Source organism: Populus nigra, chromosome 19 (genome assembly GCF_951802175.1).
Source record: "Populus nigra chromosome 19, ddPopNigr1.1, whole genome shotgun sequence".
Lineage (NCBI taxonomy): Eukaryota > Viridiplantae > Streptophyta > Magnoliopsida > Malpighiales > Salicaceae > Populus > Populus nigra.
In genome coordinates, this window is record NC_084870.1 from 325182 (window position 1) to 331367 (window position 6186).

Here is a 6186-nt window from a genome sequence, read left to right on the forward strand (position 1 = left end):
GTAACGGTTCGAAAGGCATATAAATTTTGATCCGACCGTTTGATGGCGATCAAACTTTTACGGTAGTTTTCGAAGGCCCTTTTCCATGGAGGGCATATGGAATCCATACTCCGTGAGGTGGAGGTCTGGTAGCGCCAGGCTAGAGTAACGGTTCAAAAGTGCTATAACTTTTGATCCGACCGTTGGATCGCGATCAAACTTTTGCTGGAGTTTCCGAAGGACCTTTTCCATGGAGTGCATGTGGAATCCATAATCGGTGAGGTGGAGGTCTGGTAGTGCCAGGCTTCAGTAACGGTTCGAAAGGGCCGTAACTTTGGATTCGACAATTGGATCGCGATCAAACTGTTACTGGAGTTTCCGCAAGCCCTTTGCCATAGAGTGCATGTGGAATCCATAATCGGTGAGGTGGAGGTCTGGTAGCGCCAGGCTTCAGTAACGGTTCGAAAGGGCTATAACTTAGGATCCGACCGTTGGATCGCGATCAAAATTTTACTGGAGTTTCCGCAAGCCCTTTGCCATGGAGTGCATGTGGAATCCATACTCGGTGAGGTGGAGGTCTGCTAGCGCCAGGCTTCAGTAACGGTTCGAAAGGGCCATAACTTTGGATCCGACCGTTGGATCGCGGTCAAACTTTTACTGGAGTTTTCGCGAGCCCTTTAACATGGAGTGCATGTGGAATCCATAATCGGTGAGGTGGAGGTCTGGTAGCACCAGGCTTCAGTAACGGTTGCAAAGGGCCATAAATTTGGATCCGACCGTTGGATCGCGATCAAACTTTTACTAGAGTTTCCGCAAGCCCTTTGCCATGGAGTGCATGTGGAATCCATAATCGGTGAGGTGGCGGTCTGGTAGTGCCAGGCTTCAGTAACGGTTCGAAAGGGCCATAACTTTGGATCCGACCGTTGGATCGCGATCAAACTTTTACTGGAGTTTCCATAAACCGTTTGCCATGGAGTGCATGTGGAATCCATAATCGGTGAGGTGGAGGTCTGGTAGCGCCAGGTTTCAGTAACGGTTCGAAAGGGCCGTAATTTTGGATCCGACCGTTGGATCGCGATCAAACTTTTACTGGAGTTTCCGCCAGCCCTTTCCCATGGAGTGCATGTGGAATCCATAATCGGTGAGGTGGAGGTATGGTAGCGCCAGGCTAGAGTAACGGTTCAAAAGGGCTATAACTTTGGATCCGACCGTTGGATCGCGATCAAAATTTTGCTGGATTTTCCGCAAGCCCTTTGCCATGGAATGCATGTGGAATCCATAATCGGTGAGGCGGAGGTCTGGTAGCGCCAGGCGTCAGTAACGGTTCGAAAGGGCCATAACTTTGGATCCGACCGTTGGATCGCGATCAAACTTTTACTGGAGTTTTCGAAGGCCCTTTTCCATGAAGTGCATGTGGAATCCATACTACGTGAAGTGCAGGTCTGGTAGCGCCAGGCTAGAGTAACGGTTCGAAAGGGATATAAATTTTGATCCGACCGTTTGATGGCGATCAAACTTTTACTGGAGTTTCCGAATGCCATTTTCCATGGAGGGCATATGGAATCCATACTCCGTGAGGTGGAGGTCTGGTAGTGCTAGGCTAGAGTAACGGTTCAAAAGTGCTATAACTTTTGATCCGACCGTTGGATCGCGATCAAACTTTTGCTGGAGTTTCCGAAGGCCCTTTTCCATGGAGTGCATGTGGAATCCATAATCGGTGAGGTGGAGGTCTGGTAGTGCCAGGCTTCAGTAACGGTTCGAAAGGGCCGTAACTGTGGATCCGACCGTTGGATCGCGATCAAACTTTTACTGGAGTTTTCGAAGGCCCTTTAACATGGAGTGCATTTGGAATCCATACTCCGTGAAGTGGAGGTCTGGTAGTGCCAGGTTAGAGTAACGGTTCGAAAGGGCTATAAATTTTGATCCGACCGTTTGATGGCGATCAAACTTTTACTGGAGTTTCCGAAGGCCCTTTTCCATGGAGGGCATCTGGAATCCATACTCCGTGAGGTGGAGGTCTGGTAGCGCCAGGCTAGAGTAACGATTCAAAAGTGCTATAACTTTTGATCCGACCGTTGGATCGCGATCAAACTTTTGCTGGAGTTTCCGAAGGCCCTTTTCTATGGAGTGCATGTGGAATCCATAATCGGTGAGGTGGAGGTCTGGTAGTGCCAGGCTTCAGTAACGGTTCGAAAGGGCCGTAACTTTGGATCCGACCGTTGGATCGCGACCAAACTTTTACTGGAGTTTCCGCAAGCCCTTTGCCATGGAGTGCATGTGGAATCCATAATCGGTGAGGTGGAGGTCTGGTAGTGCCAGGCTTCAGTAACGGTTCGAAAGGGCCTTAACTTTGGATCCGACCGTTGGATCGCGATCAAACTTTTACTGGAGTTTCCGCAAGCCCTTTGCCATGGAGTGCATGTGGAATCCATAATCGGTGAGGTGGAGGTCTGGTAGCGCCAGGCTAGAGTAACAGTTCGAAAGGGCTATAACTTAGGATCCGACCGTTGGATCGCGATCAAAATTTTACTGGAGTTTCCGCAAGCCCTTTGCCATGGAGTGCATGTGGAATCCATACTCGGTGAGGTGGAGGTCTCCTAGCGCCAGGTTTCAGTAACGGTTCGAAAGGGCCATAACTTTGGATCCGACCGTTGGATCGCGATCAAAATTTTGCTGGATTTTCCGCAAGCCCTTTGCCATGGAGTGCATGTGGAATCCATAATCGGTGAGGTGGAGGTCTGGTAGCGCCAGGCTTCAGTAACGGTTCGAAAGGGCCATAACTTTGGATCCGACCGTTGAATCGCGATCAAACTTTTACTGGAGTTTCCACAAACCGTTTGCCATGGAGTGCATGTGGAATCCATAATTGGTGAGGTGGAGGTCTGGTAGCGCAGGCTAGAGTAACGGTTCGAAAGGGATATAAATTTTGATCCGACCGTTTGATGGCGATCAAACTTTTACTGTAGTTTTCGAAGGCCCTTTTCCATGGAGGGCATATGGAATCCATACTCCGTGAGGTGGAGGTCTGGTAGCGCCAGGCTAGAGTAACGGTTCAAAAGTGCTATAACTTTTGATCCGACCGTTGGATCGCGATCAAACATTTGCTGGAGTTTCCGAAGGCCCTTTTCCATGGAGTGCATGTGGAATCCATAATCGGTGAGGTGGAGGTCTGGTAGTGCCAGGCTTCAGTAACGGTTCGAAAGGGCCGTAACTTTTGATCCGACCTTTGGATCGCGATCAAACTGTTACTGGAGTTTCCGCAAGCCTTTGCCATGGAGTGCATGTGGAATCCATAATCGGTGAGGTGGAGGTCTGGTAGCGCCAGGCTAGAGTAACGGTTCGAAAGGGCTATAACTTAGGATCCGACCGTTGGATCGCGATCAAAATTTTACTGGAGTTTCCGCAAGCCCTTTGCCATGGAGTGCATGTGGAATCCATACTCGGTGAGGTGGAGGTCTCCTAGCGCCAGGCTTCAGTAACGGTTCGAAAGGGCCATAACTTTGGATCCGACCGTTGGATCGCGATCAAAATTTTGCTGCATTTTCCGCAAGCCCTTTGCCATGGAGTGCATGTGGAATCCATAATCGGTGAGGTGGCGGTCTGGTAACGCCAGGCTTCAGTAACGGTTGGAAAGGGCCATAACTTTGGATTCGACCGTTGGATCGCGATCAAACTTTTACTGGAGTTTTCGAATGCCCTTTTCCATGGAGTGCATGTGGAATCCATACTCGGTGAAGTGAAGGACTGGTAGCGCCAGGCTAGAGTAACGGTTCGAAAGGGCTATAACTTTTTTTCCGACCGTTTGAAGGCGATCAAACTTTTACTGGAGTTTCCGAAGGCCCTTTTCCATGGAGGGCATGTGGAATCCATACTCGGTGAGGTGGAGGTCTGATAGCGCCAGGCTTCAGTAACGGTTCGAAAGGGCCATAACTTTGGATCCGACCGTTGGATCGCGATCAAACTTTTACTGGAGTTTTCGCGAGCCCTTTAACATGGAGTGCATGTGGAATCCATAATCGGTGAGGTGGAGGTCTGGTAGCACCAGGCTTCAGTAACGGTTGCAAAGGGCCATAACTTTGGATCCGACCGTTGGATCGCGATCAAACTTTTACTCGAGTTTCCGCAAGCCCTTTGCCATGGAGTGCATGTGGAATCCATACTCGGTGAGGTGGAGGTCTGATAGCGCCAGGCTTCAGTAACGGTTCGAAAGGGCCATAACTTTGGATCCGACCGTTGGATCGCGATCAAACTTTTACTGGAGTTTTCGAAGGCCCTTTAACATGGAGTGCATTTGGAATCCATACTCCGTGAAGTGGAGGTCTGGTAGTGCCAGGTTAGAGTAACGGTTCGAAAGGGCTATAAATTTTGATCCGACCGTTTGATGGCGATCAAACTTTTACTGGAGTTTCCGAAGGCCCTTTTCCATGGAGGGCATCTGGAATCCATACTCCGTGAGGTGGAGGTCTGGTAGCGCCAGGCTAGAGTAACGATTCAAAAGTGCTATAACTTTTGATCCGACCGTTGGATCGCGATCAAACTTTTGCTGGAGTTTCCGAAGGCCCTTTTCTATGGAGTGCATGTGGAATCCATAATCGGTGAGGTGGAGGTCTGGTAGTGCCAGGCTTCAGTAACGGTTCGAAAGGGCCGTAACTTTGGATCCGACCGTTGGATCGCGACCAAACTTTTACTGGAGTTTCCGCAAGCCCTTTGCCATGGAGTGCATGTGGAATCCATAATCGGTGAGGTGGAGGTCTGGTAGTGCCAGGCTTCAGTAACGGTTCGAAAGGGCCTTAACTTTGGATCCGACCGTTGGATCGCGATCAAACTTTTACTGGAGTTTCCGCAAGCCCTTTGCCGTGGAGTGCATGTGGAATCCATAATCGGTGAGGTGGAGGTCTGGTAGCGCCAGGCTAGAGTAACGGTTCGAAAGGGCTATAACTTAGGATCCGACCGTTGGATCGCGATCAAAATTTTACTGGAGTTTCCGCAAGCCCTTTGCCATGGAGTGCATGTGGAATCCATACTCGGTGAGGTGGAGGTCTCCTAGCGCCAGGTTTCAGTAACGGTTCGAAAGGGCCATAACTTTGGATCCGACCGTTGGATCGCGATCAAAATTTTGCTGGATTTTCCGCAAGCCCTTTGCCATGGAGTGCATGTGGAATCCATAATCGGTGAGGTGGAGGTCTGGTAGCGCCAGGCTTCAGTAACGGTTCGAAAGGGCCATAACTTTGGATCCGACCGTTGGATCGCGATCAAACTTTTACTGGAGTTTCCACAAACCGTTTGCCATGGAGTGCATGTGGAATCCATAATTGGTGAGGTGGAGGTCTGGTAGCGCAGGCCAGAGTAACGGTTCGAAAGGGATATAAATTTTGATCCGACCGTTTGATGGCGATCAAACTTTTACTGTAGTTTTCGAAGGCCCTTTTCCATGGAGGGCATATGGAATCCATACTCCGTGAGGTGGAGGTCTGGTAGCGCCAGGCTAGAGTAACGGTTCAAAAGTGCTATAACTTTTGATCCGACCGTTGGATCGCGATCAAACATTTGCTGGAGTTTCCGAAGGCCCTTTTCCATGGAGTGCATGTGGAATCCATAATCGGTGAGGTGGAGGTCTGGTAGTGCCAGGCTTCAGTAACGGTTCGAAAGGGCCGTAACTTTTGATCCGACCTTTGGATCGCGATCAAACTGTTACTGGAGTTTCCGCAAGCCCTTTGCCATGGAGTGCATGTGGAATCCATAATCGGTGAGGTGGAGGTCTGGTAGCGCCAGGCTAGAGTAACGGTTCGAAAGGGCTATAACTTAGGATCCGACCGTTGGATCGCGATCAAAATTTTACTGGAGTTTCCGCAAGCCCTTTGCCATGGAGTGCATGTGGAATCCATACTCGGTGAGGTGGAGGTCTCCTAGCGCCAGGCTTCAGTAACGGTTCGAAAGGGCCATAACTTTGGATCCGACCGTTGGATCGCGATCAAAATTTTGCTGGATTTTCCGCAAGCCCTTTGCCATGGAGTGCATGTGGAATCCATAATCGGTGAGGTGGCGGTCTGGTAACGCCAGGCTTCAGTAACGGTTGGAAAGGGCCATAACTTTGGATTCGACCGTTGGATCGCGATCAAACTTTTACTGGAGTTTTCGAATGCCCTTTTCCATGGAGTGCATGTGGATTCCATACTCGGTGAAGTGAAGGACTGGTAGCGCCAGGCT